The 25,643-nt window shown below is 37.0% G+C and overlaps 1 protein-coding gene across 7 annotated transcripts in view; it reads left to right on the top strand.

Moving 5' to 3' along the window:
* Positions 1 to 25,643, top strand: part of ANKS1B (ankyrin repeat and sterile alpha motif domain containing 1B) — a 432,952-nt gene that overhangs the window by 268,906 nt on the left and 138,403 nt on the right. The gene's annotated exons all lie outside the window — the stretch shown is intronic.

Here is a 25,643-nt window from a genome sequence, read left to right as displayed (position 1 = left end):
AAAATATTTTAATTATCACTTTTTGTTGAAATTTTATTTACATGAGTCAGTTAAATAAGACACCCAAATATGGGCAACTGTAAACTTTATTATGGACTACACTGCATATTAGTTTGGAATAAGATGAATTTTGTACTATTACAGAGAATATATTGACAATACAGCTTTACCAATGGTGTTTTCTTACAAGTACCTAAAACAGAGTTGTTTTCTTTTAAAAAGATAAATCTTGTATCTTTGGATCTGCTGTGACTTTTCAAATTGTCCATATCATCAGCTTCCCTGGTCTTCAGGGCACCCGATTGTCATCTGGCCTTTAGGGCAATCCCTGCATGTCAAAATGCCCAATGTCATACTTTCTTGGCTCCTCACAGACAAAAAAGTGTGCTCTTCCTTCTGGTACAGGAGATATTGCATCTCTGCCTCTAACCATCATTACTGCTTGGCTGCCACAATGCTCAAAGGGCTACCAGTAGCCAGAGACCATCACGCATAAGATGGAGCAGCTGATGCAGTTCCCAGTCCCCCCTGCGCCCCAGGCTAGAGATGTGGAGAACATGAAGATAATGCAAAGCCATGTTCCAACACTATAGCAGGTGCACATGGCACAAGCAGATATAGCCCAAGGCCAGAGCTTAAATAAAAAAGGTATTTCATTAAGTAAAGGACAAAACTATTGTCTGTTGGAATTTCTTATCATCACATTACGGTTAATATTAACTAGCATGAAAATGGGTAAGAGGGACCAATAGGCAAGGATCAAACTCTGCTTTACATATTATGCCTGCTGTGTAAGATAAAGGTATGTTTGTAGGTACATAGTTAATGTCAGAATATGACTGAGGCTATCCTGCACATCAGCTGGTAAGCTATTTATAATTGTGACTTTTTTTTCAAAGCGACCAGAATTTTTATAAGAACTGAGGATGCTTTGCACTATAAGCTTATGTAAATTAACAACCAGTACAGAGTTGGAAACACTGGAACTCTGTGCTCACATTGCCTACTGTAAATTAATTTTGTATCCTGAATATTTTGCTATAATCAACTCAGAAACAAATTACCCTTTAGCTCCCCCAAGTGGATCATTAAAACCTCATTAAAGGCTTGCAGCTTGATTCCAAACTTACTTAAACTGATGCAAAGAGAAGTACCTATACTGAAGTTAACAGGAATACACTTCTGTAAAAGGACTGTAAATTAAACCAGTATATATCCCTCTAATTTTGAAGCTTAACATCATGTTGTCATTTAAGTCCTATACTTCCTGGAAAAAACACTCCTTTTTACTCTGGGTTCCTAGGAGAAGCTGTTGAACAGTTATTTAAATATTTATATAGATGCAGATTCCTATATAGATACATCTACCAATATAATATTGGATTATGTTGTTCAGTTAATAGTGTAGTTCTATGTTCTTATCCAATTTCTGTAAATGAGAGAAGCTCAGAATTTTAATTTCAATCTAGGCAGTATATATTTAATTTCTTTATTTTTTTCTGTCATTTCTTACCAATCTATAGTAGCTAATCATAATGAAATAATGTTCACTAAGAAAATCTGTAGCTTAGAAAAGTATTTATTAGCGTTTTACAGTTTCAGTTGATAGGAATCTTTCAGAAATGGACAAGAAAATGGTTTGAGACATTGTGCAGTCTGGCAGAACAAGATTCTTATCTCTGACCAGCATGCCTGCTGTTCAAAATCAATTTTAAAGGTTCTACCTCCCGTTCAGGCCATGGCAAGCAAGAGCTTATTGCATAAAGTTTTCATAAAGAAATCTATAAAGGTCAAAGCCACTAATTCTGGAATTATGGTTTCTGTCTGAGAAGGTCAGAATCCAGGCACTTGAAAAATGACAGAAAAAACAGACCTAAGTTCCCAAAAAGAATTAGGAGTATCCTTGTTTTGGTGATTCTTGGTCCTTAAGTTGCAGATGGAGCAAAAAGTTTCATTTCAACCTGGTCCAGATGCTCAGTAAAAATGTATCAAGGGCTAAAGATCTGATAACTTTTTCATTTTATCCATGAGTTTAAACAGTTGCAGCCACTGAATATACTATGAAAGTCATTCTTGCTTTTGTGCAAAGACTCTTGGAGATCGTATTTGGTGCTCATTTCCATTAAGATATTGGGAAATCATAGAGAGTAGAAATGAGTTTGAAGCTAGGCATAATATCTTTTATTAGGTCAACTAATGTAGCATAAAGGGCAGGAAAGAGAAGAAAAGGTTTGATTTTCACAAGCCCTTCTCTACATCTTAAGAATTGAAAATTCTTTATTATGTTCTTTCTACTTTTTTTACATCTTCTCATTTGGCTGTGGATCAAATTCACGAGGTCTTAGATATTTTTCTACAACTATATTAGTAACAAAAATAGCATAGAGTAAGCATATGAGATCAATGTCATAAAATCACAGAATCTCAGAAGAGTTGAGGTTGGCAGGAACTGCTGGAGATCATCTGTTCCAACCCCTCTGCTCAACCCCTCTGCTAGAGCACGTTACCCAATGTGTCCAGCCAGATTTTGAATATCTGCAAAGGATGGAAACTCCTTAACCTCTCTGGGCAACCTACTCCAGTGTTTAATGACTATGACAGAAAAGAATTGTTTTCTTATATTCAGATTCTTGTGTTTCAGTTTGTGCTCATTGTCTATTGTCCTGTCGAGGGGCACCGCTGAGAAGAGTTTGGCCCTATCCTCCTGACATCCTCCCATCAGATAAACATGGATATGTTCCCTCATGAGTCTTCTCTTCTTTGGGCTAAACAGTTCCAGCAGTCTCAACCTCTCCTTATATGGGGGATGCTCCAGTCCCTTAATCATCTTTGTGCTCCTTTACTAGACTCCCTCCAGTGTGTCCATGTCTTTTTTATTCTGGGGGAATGAGAATTGGAACCAGCACTCCACATGTGCCTTCACCAGAGCGGAGCAGAAGGGAAGGATCGCCTGTCTCAACCTGCTGGCAACGCTCTTCTTAATGCAGCCCAGGATACCATTGGCCTTGTTTACTGCAACGTCACATTGCTAGCCCATGTTTAATTTGTTTTCCACCACGAACCCCAGCTCTGGAAAGTTGTCCCTTCTCTTTGGAGCTGTTTTCCAGAAGGTTAGCCCTCAGACTGTACTGGTGTATGCTCCTCCCCAGGTGCAGGACTTGGCATTTCCCTTTGTTGAACTTCATGAGGTTCCTCTCTGCCCATCTCTCCAGCCTGTCAAGGTCCCTCAGGCAGCATAGCCATCTGGAGTCTCAGCCACAATTCCCAGTTTTGTACCATCTGCGAACTTGCTGAGTGTGCGTTCTGTTTGCTGATCCAGGTCATTAATGAAGACATTAAGCAGTTTTGGCACCAGTAATGATACCTGGGGTACATCACTAGTGACTCACCTCCGGCTGGATTTGGTGTTGCTGACTAATAACCCTCTGAGCCAGGCAGTTCAGCCAGTTTTCAGACTGCCTCACTGACCACTTATCTAGCCTGCACTTCATCAGCTTGTCTATGAGGATTTTATGGGAGATAAAGCATTACTCATTAGGTCAGTAGGGTCATCTCTCATCATAATGGCGTCTAATATGCTAGTTGAATCTTGCTTATAAAGGTGTGCCTCTGGACTTCTATGTGTGATGCTAAGACACTTTTATTTCATGGCATAATTCTGTTAAGTTGTTTAAGCAAATAGTTCATTTTTTGGAAGACAGAAAGAAAAAAAGCCTTCTGAAAGGCTCCCAGCAGCTGAATAAAACTAGCCTCCCTAAACTCCCTTTATAAACTATAAAGGGTGGAGAGAGATAAGATCATCCAAAGGATGATTCAGGGCGGTTAAATTATGGCTAATTATCTATTTTGCTTCCTAGAGGAGTTTTTCTCTCCATGTTGACATACAGAGATGCTAAGAAGTTTAACTTTAGTACATTAAAGTTATATGAGTTGCCCCTTACTACTCCCTTAGGACCCTGGAATGATCAGAGCTTTGAATCTTGTGATCTTTCTAGAAAGAACAGCTCCAACTTTATTTCCAGCGCTGTTTTGCCATCCCTGGAAGTCACCATCTGAGTAATTTAGGGAAGAGTTCGATGTATATCAGAGTGGAAGATGGCTTGAGATACTCGTAGTAAAAGTTGTTTTCCTTCAGCTTCTCAGGTTCTCTGCCTCATTGATATAAAGCAGTAAATTTAGTATGCAGCTTCTTGCTGCAGGTTAATACCTGCTCTAACTTATGTGCTGGCTTCTTTCAGTTTTTTTCTATATACATATATATAGGGCATATTTCTTCATGCACAATCAAGCCCAATTACTTAAAACAAATGAATAAGAAAGGCCATTAAAAAGTTTATTTGTTTGTTTTCCTTGCCAACTCCCACCTTCTTTCTCAGTTCTTTTTCAATGAGCCAGACTTTGGAATTTAAATTACATTTCACTAGTTTATCTTCCATTTAGACGAGGAATGTAAACCTTTTCCCAAATCCATTTCCTTCATTAATTTCTCATGTATGTGGCTTTTAGGAAGCGTTGTTCTAATTTCCTTATCTTCAGATTATAAACCCTGAGAATGCCTTCTCCCAGAAATGACTTTTCCAGCACTTATGCCAGATTTCTTGGCTCATAAGAGATGCTAAATTCTGTTCAAAAATTCAGATAACATTTATTCAATGCTGTATTTGGAACTTCCCTGAAATCTATTTGATTTGCTGGGAAAAAAAAAAAAAAGAAAAAAAAAAAGAAGTCTGGCATGTTCTGAAATCTTCAAATCTATCTAAAACATATACCTGTGCTTTAAAGTACAAATGTTTTTCTACATGACTAATCATATTATTCTTGTCTCTTATCCTGTATTACTTATGTAACCCTCCTTCTCTGGGAATCTTTTAGTCAAGGAACTTTTAGCAAAGAAATTCTTCAAGCAAGATATAAACAACCTAGAAGTATAAAGCAAGTATTTATTACTGACACACCTATCATTCAGAGAGACCTGGACATGCTGGAGAGTTAGGCGGACAGAAACCTCATGAGGTTCAACAAGGGCAAGTGCAGAGTCCTGCACCTAGGGAAAAATAACCCTAGGCACCAGTACAAGCTGGGGGCTGACCTGCTGGAGAGCAGCTCTGCAGAGAAGGACCTGGGAGTGCTGGTGGATGAGAGATTGACCGTGAGCCAGCAATGTGCCCTTGTGGCCACAAAGGCCAATGGTCTCCTGGGGTGCATTACGAAGAGTGTTGCCAGCAGGTCGAGGGAGGTGATCCTGCCCCTCTCTTCAGCCCTGCTGAGGCCTCATCTCGAGTGCTGTGTCCAGTCCTGGGCTCCCCGGTACAAGAGAGACCTGGAGCTACTGGAGAGAGTCCAGCGTAGGGCTACAAAGATGATCAGAGGGCTGGAGCACCTGCCCCATGAGGAATGTCTGTGAGAGCTGGGCCTGTTTAGCCTGGGAAAGAGAAGACGGAGGGGGGATCTTATCAATGTGTACAAGTACCTGAAGGGAGGGTGTCAAGGGGATGGGGCCAAACTCTTTTCAGCTGTCCCATTTGACAGGACAAGAGGCAATGGGCAGAAACTGAAGCACAGGAAGTTCCACCTGAACATGAGGGGGAATTTCTTTACTGTGAGAGCGACGGAGCCCTGGAGCAGGTTGCCCAGAGAGGTTGTGGAGTCTCCTTCTCTGGAGATCTTCAAGGCCCGCCTGGATGCAACCCTGTTTAACATACTCTAGGTCACCCGGCTTGAGCAAGGAGATTGGACTAGATGATCTCCAGAGGTCCCTTCCAACCTTACTGATTCTATGATTCTATGATTCTAATACACGCAATATATACAGGTCTACTGAATTACCCCTTCTTCCCTCCAGGAAGTCACTTAAGACTGCTGGGCAAGTAGTCTTCAGTCAGGTAGGGAAGGGTTAGCCTCTGCTGCTCCTTGGAAGAGGCTGATCTATGATGTTGCTGTGTTCTGATTTCATTTTTTCTGAGGAAAATTCTGATTCACTTTTCATGTGAGTGCTCTTCTTCTTGAATCCTTCAGGTGCCTCTTTCCCCTGTCTCAACGATCTTACTTGTGTCTGCAATTTTACCTTTCTCATCCTGCATGCTTCCAGCCTGTGTACGCTCTCTCAGCTCCTTTTCACACTCCAGCAATGTTCTCAGAAGTTTGAGCCATGGTTACGCGACTGTGCTATATTGAATGTAGGCCTTGAATCACAGATAGCTGAACTCCTGGGAGGAGGGTTACTTGTATGTGGCCTGGTTTACATTTCTTCTCAATCAGTTTGTTATGCATTTTGAGATTCTTCCATTTTCATAAATCCGTCTTTTACACGGATGACTCAGGCTTTATCTTCTCATAAATTAATGCTTACCAAATGATTTCTAAAACTCAATTACTGCCCAGATTTTGAGCTTTTGGGGAAGTGTTCCTGACACTGTCTCTCACAAATTGCATTCATGGCTTGCATTAGAATATAATGATTGCTGTTCAGGATCAGATCAAAGATATCTGAGAGATACAATAGCCAAGAGTAGACTACCTTCCACTGCTTTATAACTAAATGTGTTGGACCTTCCACAATACTGTAAACAAGTTCCACAGTTTAATTTAACTATATACAGGGTGAAAAAGTGATTTTTTTTTGTTTGATTTAAATCTGCTACGTGCTACATGCTCCCACTGAAGCCCAGTAAGTTTTGTACTGTAGAGAAATACTGAAACAGAACAGAGGCACTAGGTAGCCCACTGTGCTGTCTGCAACGGCCTTACACAAATGTCCAGGGAAGACTACGTGAAAGGACAAGCATGTGATGAGATATCTGTACAGAATTCTTCTAGTCATTAATCATTTTCAGCTCAGTGACTTCCTGAATTGAGCCAGTTCTTCACAACTGGTCCTCATCTTTCTTACCTTGAATGACTTATTAACAACAGCAAATTTTGTGATCTTACTACTAGTCTTCTTTTCTGTGAAATTTATACATATTTTGAACAGCAAAGGCTTGTTTAAAGCTCTTTCAGAAATTCACTAGCCCCCTTCTTCTGTGAAGGCCGGTCATTTTCACTAGGCTCTTTCTGTGAAAACTGGTCTTTTTCCCCTACAGTTTCCTGTTTTTAATGAGCTTTTTATCCATGCAAGAACCTTTACTTATGGCATGATGCCATGAATACTTTTTTTTTCATTAAAACCTTCAGAAATAATAAAAGAAAGATCTCAACCAGATCATCAACCTTATCTACATACTTTCCGATTGTTTCAGAGAACTCCAGTAGGATTTTCAGATATGAGATACGTTTACAATAATCGTATTGACTCTTCATAGTTATGTGTATCCATGTGTCCACTGCTAGTATGCTTCATTAAATTCCCTCTAATTTCCCTGAAACAGGCATACAAGGCCTCCTATGAATACTTTTCAAAAATTGACATAGATTTTCTTATCATCCAGTTCTCAGATCACACAAAGGTTTTCAGGGAGGTGTTACCCATCATTGCTAGTATATCATCAAGTTCATTCTTGAGTTCTTTTTCTATGATCTTTACTATGCTACGCTTCATTTTTCACACTTTTATTATTTCTTCTTTCAATTTTGTATTTTGCAAACCAGCCATTTCATCCTTCCAGATATCATTGATCTATATCTTTCTGGTCCTTCTCTGTTTAGCTCTAGCTGATAGAGTGCTAGCTTTAGATACCTGATTTAAAAGTCACAAGTACTTTTTTATACTTATTTAGCTCAGGCCTACAGCTCTGCATAATAGACACCAGTGTACTGAACTTAGCTCTCAAAGGTGTTGTGAGGCCTTAGTCAGCTATTGCCCCTGCAGTCTCAGTACCACTGGGTCTCTGTTTTAAAGAACTTTAAAATGGACCACGTTCTGCATTCAGATTCCTTGAACAGATGCGTGTCTCACCTAGCAGCCTCCCTCATCTACTTCAGCAAAGCAGATTGGAGCTCCACGTCTTGACTGGAAAATACACACCAAATTCATGGTTCTTGCACAGACCTCAGGCAACAGCTTAATTTTCCATACTCCATAGCTTGAGCAGATGCTTTTTTCTTAGGAAGGCTGTCCTTCAGACTCTTTTTGACAAATTATTCCATAGTTGTTCTTCTTTTGTTATTACTTATTTTCCCAAGTGTGCAAACTGCACAGGCAGTTTTTGAAGGAGAATGAAAGATTACATCTCAGTAATAACATAGTCGCAGACGTTACTATTACAGATCTACAACTGCCATTCCTTTTCCTCTCTATCCTAGAGTCTCGTGCAGGATTTCAAATCACTGAAATGATCACTTTCTAATCTCCTAGAGCATTCACTTCTGACTGATAGAGATGCTCATAGTCCTTTCTGTAATTACTTTCTCAATGGCTCCAACAGTTTGATTCTAGGAAGAGCTTTTGAGAATGCAGGCCTGCGTTAGCATTTGGATGTGGGATCTCAAGTTATTAGGAATTTTATTATTAAAAATAACTAAAAATCAGTATTAAAAATTAATATAAATATATACCCACACATATGTATGTATATGTATGCATACATGTGAACACATATTCATTCATATGTAAAAGAAGATAACTGAAAGTAGAGTTCTCGAGAAAGTTAAGCGATAGGCTATCATACTTCAAATACTGATGCCACTAGAGACGACCGTGTTGTTGTACTGGAGCAAAACCACAAATCTTGTATTACAAAGGTTCTAGCTAGCATAGAGTAGTTGAGAATCACTCTGACATCCTGTAAAGGTAAATGTGTTTGTTGTACCGAGGAACAGGTGTTTCTAGCTTGTAACAGCTTTATCGAGATCTTTAAGTTCCTGAACAGAAAACTGAACTTAGGGTTTTCTCACTTCTTAGGTAATAATCAATGTGTATGTTGCATTCAGACATTTAATAAAATCTTTCCTGCTACAGTTGAGGTGATCTATGTATTAAATAAGTACAGTTTTGAAATGGTGAACACACAACATTTATTAGTCTGAGAAAATATGTCCAGAGCTTTCAATATCCATTCAAATTCTGCAGCTCATCTGTTTGCAAAATTATCCTAATTAGTACAAATAATAGGTCCAAATACTAAACATTTTTTTAACAATGAGATAGTTGCTTATATATTTCAAGCATCACATTAAAATCACATATTCAAAGGGGTATGGGTCTGGAACTGAATAGCTTTTATCATGATGCATTATTTCTTGATGAGCTAAGCCATGTATGTTGATTTTCTCAGTTGCGCCTGCATTAGTAGAATGATTCCACAAATAAGATTACATTAATTTGTGTGAGCTGCCTCAATAGTAAATACAAAGGATAGCTTTCTAAATTACTACATTTCCCTTTGAAATGGGATCAGCAAGTTCATTGCATGTGCAAAAAAGCTGTGAAATGCAATACAAATAGTAATTTTTTCCCATATAGTATAGCTGTGTAGATTTCAGTCACCCACAAAGGTCTCAAAAGGGTTTTAGTAATCCACATCTTTGTTTCTTTTGTGATGATGAAATACTCAGCAATTGCAATCACAGAGTCAGTTTGTTCCATTGGATCTTGCCTTTGGAGCTGATTCTTTCTGCAATCAGATTCTTTCTGCTTTGAATACTGGTAGCAGCTCCATCAGTCATTCAGTTCCTAAATGAGTATGGATGTTACTGATCATTTAGAAATTGTTGTTGTGTTGTAATATTGCTGTCTGTAGCTAGAAATCTCACTGGAAACTCTTTATACTCAACATATCATCCATTTGCCAATATAGTGACTTCTAACTCTTACATGCAATTTCTTTATGCAGCATTTTGCATGTAGAGTGATCTCTTAGTCTTTTGAGTGATTTGACCTGCATACTTTCATCTGTTCCTGATGGTAATATAAAATATGTTTTAAATACACTATCATCTTTTGACTACACTATCACTTCCAAAAGATGAGAAGGCAACGTAGGCCATGGCATTTTTTCAAGCTGTCCACTGTTCACCTCTTCCCCCTTCCACTTTGGATCATAGCAGCACTCAGATGCATGGGAAGTGGGAGAAAAAACACTTTCTTCAGTTCAAGTATGGTAATTTATTCAATTTATAATACAATATGGGAAAAGAAAGAAAGAGAAAGCATTTACACTGTTGGTATTTTCACTGCATTTACTTCTTTGGGGGTGTAATGATTCTTTTGTAATCCATCTGGCATTATTTTCCACTACAGATTATTGAAATAAATAGGATTATGTAAATACTTTGAAATAATTTCCCTAATGGCATATTTATAGTTCCTTATATTTTCTCAACAAGAAAAAAAAGCTTTTCTGATTAAAAAGTGATAATAAGCCATTCATTCAAGTAAATCTAGCCATTAAAATTTGTAGATTTCTTTTAATAAGTTTTCCGTTTCCTGCATTTATTTTTAAATGTCATGATTTTACTCATATCAAAATGACATGATTTTTAACAATGACTTTTACCTCTTTCCTCAGGTAAAACTTTGTTCCTATGTTAGAATTCTTAAAAACCATTTTTTCCCTCTGTCGCTCATTTTTTCCTTCCCTCTGCCCCACGCTGTCTTCAAAACAAATTATAGTCAAGTGGTGATTGGCAGCAATTTCAAGCACTACTAATAAAAGCTGAGCAATTTTAGCAGCTATTGTGTTCCACTTGCGGGATCATTTTTTTGTCCTGTAACACACTAGGTAGCACAAATGATTCATTTATAATGCAAGATAATTTTTTTTATTAAGGCAACCTACTCTACCTCGTGCAGGAAAGAGTAATGTCTCTGAAATATCCTCCCAAATTCTCACATCATTCAGACAACAAATAAATTATCTTCTGTTACCACCTTTCTAAAATCTTTTTGTTCTATAAGAAGGTTCACATTTCAAGTTCAGAATGTTACCTCCTTTCTAAGGAGTACAACTAATCCATCCCGAGTCCTTACTCCCTTTAAACAAGCTAAAAAATAACCTCTCTGCACAGACCACAAGCTCATGCAAAAACAGATAAAATAAATTGTCACTAAATATTTTGTTGTCCCTGGCAACAACTTGTTCTATATTCAGTATCTTAGAACATACCTGAATAAAGAGTTATATTTTACCAGCTTAACTTTTTCAATGTTGGTGAGCCTGCAACAAAATTGAATTTCTACTTAAAAATAATATCTTTTTTCTTTTCTTTGTCTTTTCTTTGTCCTTTAATTTGATGCTAAGACATTTTAGAAGCATTTTAGTTTGATTTTGGCCTCCCAAACATGCACTCTTAGGATAGCATCCTTTGCTGCAATAATGTATTGCAATAAGTATATTGTAATAGAAGCTCCTTTCTCTAAAATCATTGCATTACAATTATTTAAGTCTTATTTTCTAGACAATATTTGTGCTAGTTTTGCTGAAAGAAACTGCTTGTTTCAAATATTTGCATTTACTGCCACTAAAACCTACCTCTCATTGTTCTAGTTTATGGCAGTTTAAAATAGGTTATGTTGATTGAAGGTCGACATGAAACACATAAAGTACATGGTAGATAAAGGCAAACATGAGCATAATGATGTTAATGTTGTAAACCAATGTTGCTGCCTTTATTATGGAGAAATGTGGCCAATTATAAAAGTCACTGTATCCCATGAAGTATCCTTTGTCTGCAAGAAAATGAAACTGCAGGATTTATTATATAATGTTTTTGTGGACTGCAGCAATATCTTCGTACTACTAAAAGAACACAGTGATTTTCAGCTAACTTTCCCATTCAGCAATGTGAAAAGGAGAAATCGTTCGCCTTTAAAATGTTATAATTTCCTGCTTCTTCTTTGCTTCAAAGGATATTGTGACAGATTGGTATTTCCAGTAAAAATTCCAAAGAATATATCTGATCTTAACTAGTACAATTTCTCTTCCTTGGCTATTCACAATTGCTTTTAATAGTTAAGGTAGAATTTTTGAAATATTTTCCCTGTATAGCAGGTTTTGTTAACATTCTCAGATTTAACAGCAAGTGCAGTACAGTGCCATATAGACCTATTAAAGCTGACTAATGTACCAGAAATAGGACAGCAGCATTATCCTGGGTTGTCTCCTCTCTGATTCTCCCTTCTCAGATTGTTCAGCACTAGCTTCAATATCCCTGCAATCCTCTGCACTTGTATCATACACAGTCCTGGATTTCAAATAAGCCTGAGGAGTATTATACCAAGGTTACTAATATAAGTAAGGTCAGAATTTTAAAATACAATAAACATGAGAAGAAGGGAAGCTTTCACAAAGCTGGAAAAGATTTATTGGTTCTGCTGTAGCCTAGAATCAACAGGGCTTGATCTCTTAAAGTCATCTTCAAGGATTTTGTCCTTGGTTGTTTTTAGCATTCTAAGGAATAGGGCCTCATAAAAGGCAATTCCAAAATCTAATAGATTTTGCTGCTGAGAAACCTTTCATACTCACTCTGTATTATTTCGTAGTTACATACCATTATCTATAGCTATCAATTTTCTACAGATGTAAATAACACATTGGCAGCCCCAGTGTTTACAGCCTTGAAACAGTTACTGGCAGGTATTTGTGACCCCTTTCTTCCTGATCAAGTCATTGCAAGGCTATGTAAATTTAATTCCTGATCTGTGTCCCTAACTCCGTTGGCACTTTTTCTTATTCATTGCTTCATTTAAACATATAGGAACAACAACATATAGAGACCTTAAAAAATACAGTGCTTTTCAAAATGTAGTATTTTATATAGATTTAGATTCACTTGTAAATTTGAAAAAGAATTTGAGAAAACTCAGTGTTAGGCATGTTTTTATGTCTAGTGATATTCAAAATAGTATTTAGATAACAAGTTACGACATGCCTGTTGCAGATTTGCTACTATGTTAAAAGACTATAAGCCATCTTTCTGGTTTTATGAGGTACAAAACAGGCAATCAGTCTCAAAACCTTATGCAGTGTTCAATCCATGTTTGCTCATGGATGAATTAAATGTCTAGTTTAGGAGCACTGCAACTGACAGAAACTACTGCAAAAATTAGTTCAGTTCTGACCTTCTTTATACTTTCCTTCAGCTATTGAAAACCAAGAGTTACAATAATGTTCTGGATCAGAAATTGTGTGAGCCAGGTTTAGGTTTCCTGAACACACTCATCGGAAGAAGATCCACATCTGTTTTCCTAATGGTTATTTTTATTATTCCTAGAGGAGTGAGCACAAGGTCTCCTCCCTGCAGGCTTTCTCAGGGGTTACACATCAAGATTCTGTGCTGCCGTTTGCGACCACAAATTCAGACTAAACATATAGGGCAGTTGCAGCCTTCCTGGCCATCTCCATCATCAGAAAAGGTTTCTTATCACCCTTGTTCCTCTTGCATCATCCCTTCTTTCTCTTCCTTTTGAAGACAGAAAATGCAGCCATAATATCTCTGTTTAATATACTTTTTCTTCACAGCAAGCTACAAAGAGATGCGTATACATTCACGTGTGGTCCTAAAGCAAAAGAACAAGAATTACAAAGAGCTAAGTGATTTAAACATTTGTTTTCCCACACACAGTATGGTTCTACTGTGTTTTCAGGAAATGTAACCAAACATAAGGCAGTTTGTCCTTCTTGTTTTATAAGTTAGATTTCTTTAAGATTTATATAAGCAATAGCGTCGCCAGCATACCTGAGGAGGATGAATGGCAAAACATTGGGCCAGCTCATAAATTTACATTATTAAAGAGTAATTGTAGATCTACACTGCTTCTTTTGTTGAAGCTGAGAACAATTTGCAAGGGGAAATAATGGGTATAAGGACTATTTTCTTCTTCACTGCTCTCAGTAGCAAAGTACACTGTAGCTCTGGTACATGACATCTACAAAAAAGAGTGGATTAAAAAACAATCTTGGATTATCTGCTTGGATCTGTTAACTTTCTTTGGTTAATTTGAGGCTTCCTGGAAAGTAGAAGCATAAGATGTGACTTAAAGTGAGAGGAAAAAAAGACAGAAGTTTAATATGGCGCTAAGCATATGGAGTGGTTGGCTTTGGAAATTTACTGGAACCCAAGCGTGGGAAAGAGGCAACTGAGAGCTGAGGACAGTTAGTAGTGAATGAGGGGGTTATATGTAAAGATGAGATGTCAAGAGTGCAAAAGACTGCTGTTAGATTGCTTAGCAATCCAATGAGCTTAGCAAGAGAGGACAGCTAGGTTTTCTCTGTTTCCCTTTGGTCTTCAAGTTCCTTAGCTCACTAGCTCCTTGTGGCAGGGAATCATCTTCATGGATGCCTGGAGAGCTCCTAGAACAGTCACTAAAGTATGATCTAAAATTCTAGTTTCTCTCAGTATTTTTACTAGTGTTATTAATAAACAATTACAAGATTTCAGTAATGATTTACAGAAAAAGTGAAAGATGACCACATGTCTTAATATATTATAGAAGAAATATAACATGGGATAGTGTTTCAGGTAAGAAGATTTGTGTCAAAAATACCTCGATGTAGAAAACAGTATAAGAAAGATTCTTTGAAGATGTTTTATTTAAGCAAAGATTCTGAGTGAAATATTTTCCTTGGGATTTTGTTCTAATGTAATTTGGCTTTTCTCCGTAACATTTTTAATGTTCTCTGGAACTCTGATAAGGAGCAGAAGCAAACTGTCTGATGTCTTCTCTGCATTTCCCCAGGCATTTAGCATAGATTATTCCAATGTGTCAAGGATAAAACCCCTTCACTGTCTTGCAGGAGGTGCTGTTAAGCAAAATGGCTGAGATTTTGTCTTATTGCTGACAATTTGTTATATTTCCATAAGCAGCTCTTGTTTACCATTCTTTTTTTGTTCTGTTTTCTCTTGTTCTGGTATGTGTGTTTTTCTGCATAAGTAAGCTGTTGTATTCCTCTTTTGAGAATCAAAGAAGATATCGCTCATAATTCAGTGCAGACCCACTAATAGAGTAATGAATTTTATTTGATTCTGAAACTCACTTATTTGGTTTGTCTATACATATAACAATTGACAAACAATAAATACACTCGGAGGGTCTGAAATATAAATCTTTAACAGGAAAATGTTAAGGTAAGTTTGAATGAATAAGGGAGTCAGAAATGTGCTTATTGGTACTATGGAAATCTGTCATCAGAATCATAACAGACATAATTCTGCATATCTGAAATCTTAGATTCAATCTTTGTCACATTCTATTGATATCTTAAAGGAGGAAAAAATAAAAAACAATACCCTTCCAAATAATCTGTCAAAAAATAATATGGCGAAGGGAATATCTCTGTACAACAAATCATTTTACTGAATTGTAAAAAAAAAAAAAAAGAATATTACTGATAATACCCAGGGTCAGTCTTCATGTGACACTAGCATGATAATAATAATAATATAGTATGCTTTATTTATTTCAGAAGATAGCTGACACTTCTCTCTGAAAAATACCACGCAGAAACAATTCTCTTTATTCTTAATTTTATTTTCTGCTTCATCCTTTTTAACTCAGGGGTTGTTTCCATGAAAATGTTTCGGAGTTCTGTTTGCTCTCACTGCTAGTTTTCGACCTGAATTCATAATCCTGTTTAGCTGACATTCTGAAAGTACACTGTAATGGTACATAAAGAAAAAAAATGCTGCTCAGCACAATGTAGTGTACATTCTGGGACATATTTGGAGGTTTTGTGTCTTCAGTACTTTCATGAAGGCAGTCTTGCAGACAGCTGAAAATTTGGCTTGGTGATGTGTATATCAATGTGTGTATGTGTGTGTCAAGTTCTGTATATCTTCTGTGTCTCCTCATATAACTTATCAATATTTTAGTAACCCAGTATGGTTATTCAATGCAGTTCTTGCTGTGAGGCCCCTGAGAATGTTTAAAATGAATGAACTAAAGTGATTATTGCAGTAAGATACAGTGAGGAGCATAGGTGACATGTAAATCTCTTTCACAATAATATAAAAATGAAGCAATACACAGTCATTGAATGTGGTGATATAATTTAATATATATTTATCCAATCTGCTTCTAGTGTTGCATTTAACTTACTCATGTCTTCCCTCCTCTCCTGTTTATTTTTTCATACTTTTCCATTACCAGCCTTCATATAATATTATGGAAAAGCAGGACCAGTGTCATTCTCATACTGTTTTGACCCAGCCAATTTCTTTTTTCTCGTGGATAAACAGAAGAAACCTCAGCTACATTGTTTGATGGAGTGCTCCATCTAACTAGCCATTCCTAAAATGCTTCTAAAGTTTCCAGAAAGGATTGTATGGCACATACTCACTAAATTATTCTAAAAAGGGCAATACTTGGCTAAATTCACAACTATGTCTTACATCTATGCTTTATATTAATTATTGTTTATACATATTCCAGTCATTACATCAATGGAAGTGTAGCAACACATTATATTGCCAGAAAACCTATGCTTTTTGTACTGTTTTCTTCCTTATAATCATTAGTACTAAAGTGCTCAATCATGGATATATTGGAAGCATTCCAGATTATGCTATTTCTACTAAAACATAATAACAATCTGGTTTAAGAAAAAGACCTTATTTTTTGTAACAGTATCACAGTTTTGAAAAGAAAATTCAGCTCTCTTTTTGAAATTACTTCACCAATATTTTCAAAGCTACAAAATTTTATATCAACTTGAAAATACATTTCATGTAGCAAGGCAAGCAAGGCAAGCTTTCAGACAACTGGAAAGATGTCAGCAATGTTTTGTTTAACCTGTACTGAATATTCCGCTATAGCAAAACGGGGACCTGTGAAGGGATAAAATTTGAGTTGCTGGCTGGATTCAGATTTACAACTCAGACATAGTCATAGAAAATACATGTCTAGATTCCCATTATAATCGTTGAAGGGATACAGACATTTCTTTGATATGATTCATCTCATCCTAAAGCAAAGGTTTAAATTACATCAGATGAGTCATGCCTTAAAGGTGACTATCTCTCTCCACTAGCTTTAAAGGGATCCTTACCCTGCTACTGATGTCCACAATATGGTTGTTTTAATGTTTTAATTCCATGAGATGAACATCTCTTTAGATCTGAATGTAGCTTCATGCAAGAGAAAATAAAATAGAAATTATTGACTAAAAAAGTGGTATCTGGGAAACTAAATAAGCTGAAAGCAGCAAAATGAACAGAAGTTTAAAAGTCTCAATATAGAAACTTCTGCAATTCAACCCAGGGAACCTGTTTGTCCTGGGAGCCTGTTTCTCCATTGTGGAAATGTTCTGAGAAGAACTAGGATACGCCTTAGAGCTTGCAAGCTCACCACTGTATACCAGCACATTTTGTTATTAACAACCACTGGATGTACCAGACTGCAAAATGCAACCTGCTCCTTAGGAAACTCATGTATCATACATCTGGATTTTTTTTCAGTCCTGTGGCAGTATGCATAATTTACTTCGATGGCATTTGCAGCAGAAAACAGAACAATCCTTGACATATCTTTTAACACCTTCACTCTTAGCTATGTATTGAAAGAGTAGCCAGAGTAAATAATATTTCATCTTTAGTCTCATTTTTCTGACATGTCTTTTTTGTGAAAAGTCTAGAATAATCCAGTATCAAACAGATTTTCAGATTCTCATGTTAAATTCCTGTGTCCTATCCAGAGGTCATCTGTCAAATCCTGTATTTGTTATTCGAGTAAGGTAAGACCCATTTAAAAACAGCAGGGACTCTGATTTTGTAAGGGCTGAGCTCTTTACAGCTGTGCCTTCGGGAGTATGGAAGGAGCTGGACCTAAGTGCACTTCCTAAGTTTTATATATGATACATTGTAAATCACAAAGTAATCAAAATTCATTGTTTGGCATTTAAACCAAGAAGTTGCTGAACGTCTAGCCACATATGAGAGTCCTATGTTCAACTGATTTATGTGCTTTACATTTGAGACCTAGAAAACATTATTACAAATGCTTTTTCCTGTGGACTCTAGGAAAATGTGTATAGTAGGCATAGAAGGAATAAAAATTGATTAAGCTTTCCTATTTGCTGAAAATGGAGGAACTATACACACAGAATCTCCAAGTCCTGCCTGCATTCCTGAGATTAGTTTAGAATATAAGAAAGTTTGAATATGTTACTATGGCTATAAAAAGACACATTGTCAAAGCATATTTTAAATTGTGCTGAATATTTCTGTGCATCATTTTCATTCAGTTTTGCATATGCCACCAGAAAGGTACTAAGATGTACTTCTGGGAATTCAGAAAAGAAACAAAAGCTAGCTAGATAGCTGAGAAAGCCAACTGAGAAGAAATCAACAAAAGAGTTAAACCCTACTATCAATAATACTACAGAAGGGACATGACAGAATTCTCTAGGTTTGAAGTGTAAAACAGTGAAGCAGCAGAAGAAAAAATTTAGAATTATAAAGAAAAATAAGATCATATAAAAAGGACATTTTAAAATTAAAGGAAAAATTTGTTCATGTCGTGTATAAAAGTCATAAAACTGTCTCCCAGAAGGAGCTGTGTAAACATCCTTTGATACTTTTAAAGCAGGTGAAAAGCAGTAGTGTATGATACACTAATAGTAGTCTTGCGTGACAGGAAGATGGGCCAGGACCCTAGCAGGAATCTCCTTGTCCTTAACTCCTGTGATATAGTGCTGATACCACTTACTAACATCAAACTTTCCCATAAAGTAGAACATATTGCTACTGTTGCTTGCAAAATAGCATTTTAAAGTTACTGTAGTAAATAAAAATTCCACTAGGTGGTTCTAGTGCTCTTCTAACATGTACCGAGAACATTAGTGTGCGGCAATTTTATGTTCTTTTTTTGCCTGGCTGTTCCCCTAACTAATCTTAGGATGTCAGAATCCAGACATTTAGGTGTGTGCCTAATGGCAGTTATTAGTATCTTTCCTGATTTAAGATAAGATACCGTTGGTCAGAGGTATGAGACTACTTAATACTGTGAAATTTCATTGGTAGTTATAGTTAGTTGGTAGTTATTAGTAGTTGTTGGTTAAACTGCTAGATGTTTTACTTTGCTAAAATGTATAGTTGTATGGATGTAAGCAAAAATAGAAATTACCATCCTGAATTTTACTGTGTAGTTACAATGGGCTTATAATTAATTTGATTTTGTGAGGCATCTTTAGTAGAATATTTAAATGACGGTATTTAAATTTTTATTGCATAAAGCATATTACTATCAGTCTGTGGTAGTACTTGACAGCAGAACTCTATGGAAAATAGGAATTTTATCATTGTATGGGTCATTGCTGAAGACAGGATACTGGTTTAAATGGTTCTCTATTCTGGCCAAGTACAGCCACTCTTGCATTTTTGTTGAAGTCAGTTTGTATTTGCACCTTTTCCCTTCGCATTTTCTCTGTTGCAAAAAATACCAGCTACTTTTTCTCTTAGCTAGCCTGAGATATGCTGCTTGATATATACAGCTTGCATATTCTGTACTTGTACTCCCATTTGAAGGTTGCTATTGCTATTTTAAACCTGAAGAAAAGCCTGTGTGCCCAAACGCTTGTCCCTTTCTCCCAGATGTGTCAGTCTGGTTTAATGAAAGGTGTTATTCATTATTACAAATCTTACCCAACCAGTAGTTTGGAGTGTGCTGATGGCTTTAGAGAAAGTTAAAGTAAAGGTATGAGATATTTTTCTCTCTTTTATGCCATTTCTGGTGTTATGCACATGGTTATTTTTGCTACCGTGGTACAAGTTATTAATGCTAGGTAGCTACTCCAAGTATTTCCACAGACTACAGAACTGAATTTGCTTCAGCTGTGTTTGCATTCTCCTGATACACTGATGAATGAGTTTCATAGGAACGTTCATGGGAGAAAGCTACAGCATATTGCAGAGAATATGACAGACAAAGAAATTCCAAGTCTTCACACCAGAAACCTGATTCTAACAATTAATGTTTTCTTGAATTACTTCAATATATGTGGTCTTATATTTTTTTTGTGTGGAAATATATATTCATACAGAGCAGATATAAGACTCCTGACAAAAGCCCTGCTGATCCATTAGAAATAATCCATAGACCCACAGAGATCCACAGAACAACAAAAATTCCCATTAGGCCAGAAATGAGACCTCACATCATGAACTACAGGCAGTCACAATTCATCTGCCAGTAGTTTTCCACAGCTAATGTAGGGTATTCACAAAGAAATATTCTAAAAATGTCCGTGGATCAAAAATTTACAAAAAATTAAGAAGCAAAAGACAAGCATGTTCCTTATCTTCTTTCTTTTCCTTTTCTCCAGCTTGCTCTTGAAACTGCATCTTAGAAGAGATTGTCCATTTTACAGCCTGTATAAAGCAGTCACTGCTAACAAGTGCTTACGCAGAGCTTTTCTGAGCTCATATGTGCTCTGCTCTGTGGCTAGAGTTTAACAGCAGTTCAAACAATTAATATGATCATCATCTCCAAAACTTATGGATACTTTCTACAGGTGAATTTTTATTCCTTTTAGTATAATGTAACCTTCTGTTAAGAAAGGTTGTAAAATCTGGCTGTGTTGCATATTGAATATAAAATTGTAGAACTTCTACACATGGCTATTGCAACCTGTGGAAAAAAAATGGTTCGTCTGATGCCAGGCCACACAACCTATGCAGGGGACTCAGACTGGATTGGTACCCCATTTTACCATAAAAACCTTCCTTCTTGCTTTCATATTAGGTGTAGGATGGAAATCCATTTCAGGCACTGGACAAAACTGGAACTCAAAGTGCTTCCCTGTGCGCAAGGACCTCAGAAAATATTGCAACACCAAACAGGTATCCTAGGATGTGCTTAAAACTCCTCTGATTTTGCTGGCAGTCATCGAAATCTCTATCTTTGTAAACAAAGGAGGAAGGCACTTTAGGAAAATGCTTATTACAATAAGTGATACATGTTTTCTAAAGCCTACACTCATTCTTTCAACCTGCCATAGCAAACCATCCATATCAAAAGTATAGCAATACTGTGATATAGACACTCTCTAAGCTCCAGAGAGCTAAGCTAAATGTACCACATAAATAGAAGATCAAATATGCAGTGGATTGTGTTTATGTGTTGAAATACCCTTGTGGCCTCTGTTATTTTAGAAAGCCATAAGACCACTTAGAACTAGATATTACTAGATATTACAAGTGTGTGTATATGCAGAAAAATTAATTCTTCTTGTAGACAAGCCTTTTGTGTAATGTAATTAAACACTCAGCAGCCAGTTCTAAATGCAGGAATGCATAGATTTGCAATGTTTACTTCTGCCAGACTCTGAAGTGGGAACAGACATGCCTTTCAAATACAAAAAACACCCAGCCTTTGTGATTCAGCCCCAGAATTTTATGAGTTAACAACCAGTGGAAGTTTACTTTTCAAATACTTTAATCACTGTTGCTTGACATTCCCAGGGACTGTGATTTTAACCAGTGCTAAGGCATTTGTGGGTCAGAAGAACCAACAAGGAACATTATCCTTCTTTTTTTCTCAAGCAGTACAACAGGTGAAACAAAGTTACCAAGTCTCTTGTGGTTCAGTTCTACCCAGAGATTTTTCCTTAAACAAAGTCGTACATAATTTTGGAATGCCATTACTCATGATCTCAAAAATTTACGTTGTTATTTGAAAAGCAAAATAATTTTCAGGCAATATTTGGTTATTTCAAGTTTGTCTTACTCCTGGAGGTAAAGAGTGGAGAGATGAGTCAGGCTGACATGAGTAGCCTTTTCCTATGGTTCATCCTCTGTCCTACCCGAGTGGAACTCAAACTCAGAAGACTGAAAGTATTCTTCTTTTCTCTTGGTATTTTGAAAGGAATGTTTCTATTGTAACTTAAGTGGTGTTTGTCGTTGTGCACTTTGTATCTTCAGAGACATCTTAAAGTATATTATTTCTCAGGAGAACACATGATATGTCGCAGATCAGCCTGACAGATTTTAAGTTGTTTTGGTGATTCTTAAAACTGTACTACCTTAACACACCACTAGAAGCCATAAAAAGAGTGGTTTTGATTAGGATTCTGATTTCACACATGTTTTGGAAAGCTGTTATTGCATTCATTTCTGTCAGGACCACCCAGCACATCATCTTTTAAGTCACATGTAAGCTTCTGTTATGCCTAGCTGCAGAAATACGCAGGCAGCTCGCATATCCTCTGTGGCTTATGGTACATTACCAAATTAATTGTGACTTTATGAAGATGAACTCCCCAGCTATGTCTATATTAGTAAATTAAACAGTGTTCAAAAGTGTCTCTGGGCACTAGAACAGAGTTATCTGCACTCATGCACATTTAGATGGACCCTGTACAATTTTGGCATATATCAGCTAGTATTCTTCCCAGCAATTCCCAGACACAAATTTGAAGTTGGGATGTTGCCTGCTGTCATCCTGCTCTGCAAAGCCTTGATGCCCAGGAATGTTCTTGGACGTATTTAATTTATTACTATGGCTATCGATCCAGTCTTCAGACTCAGTGAGTATCTTAACCCTAACATGTTTATGAACTTAAATGGACACTATCAGCCTCACAATCATATTCTTCAATGACCTATTTTTAGAATATTGTCTTTTTATTAGTTTGACTGTAATTTTTTTTTTTATTATTTTTTCATGCTATCTTTTTTTTAACAGTTTGGTAAATATTAGATGTTATAGAACTCATAAAATTGCTAACATAAAGTAGATGTGAAAAATAATTTAAAATTTATTTAAATATAATTTAAAATTTAAAAAGAATTAAATATCAGTAATTCATTAGGAGAGGTCAACAATGATACCTAACAACTACATTGTGCCTCTTTACAGTCCTCTCAAGCCCAGTTCATCTTAGGATATTTTTATAAAAAGAGCTACTTGAAGAAGATATAGATTCATTTTTTCTTGTTCTCCATTTTTCTGCTCATTGCATTGTCACCTAATAGTCTAGAAAAGGCAGGAGTGTTTGTGCCATCAGCATAATTTTTACCTTGGTATCATAAGATATTCATATATTCATTAAAGCACCTTCAGAATCTTCTGCTCTACCTGCAATGGCAAATGTGTATATTTAACTACCAATGTTTTTTCTCCCAGTTATATTAAAACTCATCTTGATTACAGTCTTGCTATAACAACACTTTATATGAAATTCTAACTACTTGGATCTCAACAGGGAGTTTTAATTAGTGCCAGAAGTATTCCATTTTTGTCTTTTCACAATACTGTCCTACAACCAGCAGATGAAAGGTTTAAATTTTAATGTGTACTCCAGCATACTGCTTTGATACTGTGTTGTAAATACTATATAGGCAGTTTGGGCTTATTGCTGTGATTCACTTTATTACTGTACATACTTTTTAAAAATAGCTTTTTAAAAGCTGAGGTAGATTATGGCCAAGACTCATCTATGTATTTGTCTGTGATATATCTTTCATTATCATTTTGTTTCTTTCAGCATTTTTCTTCTATCTTTCAGCTAGTTCGCATTTTGTGATATTCATGTTTGCTCCCTTTGAATATTGGACCTACATATCAGATTGCTTTCTAAATTTGACATCAACTGTAAATGAAAGTCTGCTACTTTTTGCTCTTCGCACTCTGTAGACATTACTCTATTAGTGTTAAAAACTTTAGAGCAGGAATCATCTTACTCTCTGCTCAGTACTTTGTACAGTGACTTCCCAACTCCTGACCTGTGCTTCTAGCCACTAGCCACTAGTAGTAGGGGGAAAAAAAAAGTCTATATTTTTTTACAGGTGTTTTAAATTTTATTTTCACCTCGTCCAGTAAAAAGCAAATGAACTGGAGTCTTCTGGCTCTCCTACTCATCGTCAGCTTTGCTATGATTGCCTGCACTGCAGTCCAAAAGTGTGATTTCAGAGCTCTCCCACACACCTACTTACCCAGCACAAGTTGGTTTATCCCTCACAGCAGGATTGTTCAGTCCCAAGTTTTATCCAGGGGGATATCCTAAATACTTACTTCTTGTTTAAATGTGTCATATCACAGGTACAGTGCTGTCAGTAGCTGGGCTACCTGGGTACGTCTGCATAAGCTGAGGTCACACATCTGGACAACCATTTGACACATCCTTGCCATGCTGCTCAGCCCATGAATCGCTTTGATCCAGAATTCCTTGCCTGTCTCACTGTGTTACAGAAATCACACACATGGAGTGCCTCATGCTGCAGTTACTCTTCTGCAAGGCTTCAACTGTACAACATGCTTTGCAGGTGGAGGAGTGTGGGCGTAGACAATACCCTGCATTTCATTTGCAGGATCTTTCCCCACTATTGGCAATGCCTGAGCCAGAAATGAGTCAAATTTTCCTTAAGTTGCCAACAAAAGTCTTAAGCACTGTTATTCAAAGTCATAGTATTTTAAAGTTGAACCAAACCAATGTGTAATGCAAGCCACAGAGATCCATGATCCACTTTATGGAATCACTTTGCAGAAGGTTTAGGGCAGTGTTTTCCACTGGTGCTGAAAAGATGGATTTTGAGAATACAAGGAGAAACAAAAAATTTAGCAAGAGTCTAGAACTGTCAGAGAACCACTGGGGCCAGAAGCTACCTAAAGGCAGGAACTGGTGCTATGGAGAGCTGTCAGTGGGGCAGAGCCAGGCATGGCCACCAAGGCCGTCCCACCACCCCGAGGGAGCCGGGCACCAGGGGCAGCTGAGGCAGCCCCAGCCCTGGGTGCTGGGCACTGTGGCAAGGGCCAAGCGATGGGGCCATGGCGGGAAGGCCACTCATGGGAAGGGGCCACCCTTGGCTGCACTAGCTCAGGGCTGGCCCGGAGCCCCAGCCGCCAAACGCCCCAAAGTGGGCTGCTCTCCGGTGCACAGGTTGACAAGCTAACGAATATAAGTTCATTATGAGCATAGTGGCGCCTTCTCTTGTTCCAGTTGTTAAAATCCTCCAGAAAATAATAACCTGGATGTTTGTATAGTTTACATTACATAGATAATTTTCCATGAACCATTTTGTATTGGTGATGCCGAAGTGACAGATTTGGATGCAGTGACCGATTTGCTTGTATCATTTGTGACACAGTCTGGGTATAGCAGAGATCATTTTATTGGGGACTACTGGAGCGTATATATGGCAGGTAATATTTTCTATTGCAGATCTCTTCAGCATATAGGTACTAGTGTGAACGTTTTAAGCATTTCTACTCAGGAATCATTTTCTAGGGTACTTGCCATTTTTCTTGTCTTTTCTTTATGTGAGTTTCTAGCTCTTTTAACATTATTTAGATGTATACAAAATATGGAAATTTGATTCTTGTTTATTTTGCTTCTATTTCTGTAAATTAATTTCAAATTTGGTCATAGATTTCCAGATATTGAGTTCATCAGGCTATGCTTGCTGGAAGAAAGCAGACAACTTCCACAAAATATCACGTCCTTACAGGTCAGCTCCTGTTCAGCTTCATGGATAAGAAAATGAGCTGTTAGATGAAATTCTGTGTTTATTACTAATAAAGCAAGAAATTTGTTGATTTTCTAATACTCAAATTTAGGAAAATGTAGATAGATGATTGCCTGATTTTACTCATGGATCTAAGTGTATTAGTTTGTTATCCTTGCTATTTCGTATGCTGTTTCTAAGGTCAGTGGAAGGAAATAGCTCCAATTTATCCCATGCCAAAATGATTACATTTTTACCCTAAAAACCTAGCCTTTATATGACTAAAATTAGGGGAGATCAATCCCACCCTTTTCAAAACCAACATTTTG

The sequence above is a fragment of the Rhea pennata genome, chromosome 1 (genome assembly GCF_028389875.1).
Source record: "Rhea pennata isolate bPtePen1 chromosome 1, bPtePen1.pri, whole genome shotgun sequence".
Lineage (NCBI taxonomy): Eukaryota > Metazoa > Chordata > Aves > Rheiformes > Rheidae > Rhea > Rhea pennata.
The sequence above is the reverse complement of the archived record's forward strand: the minus strand, read 5'-3'. Positions and strand labels throughout refer to the sequence as shown.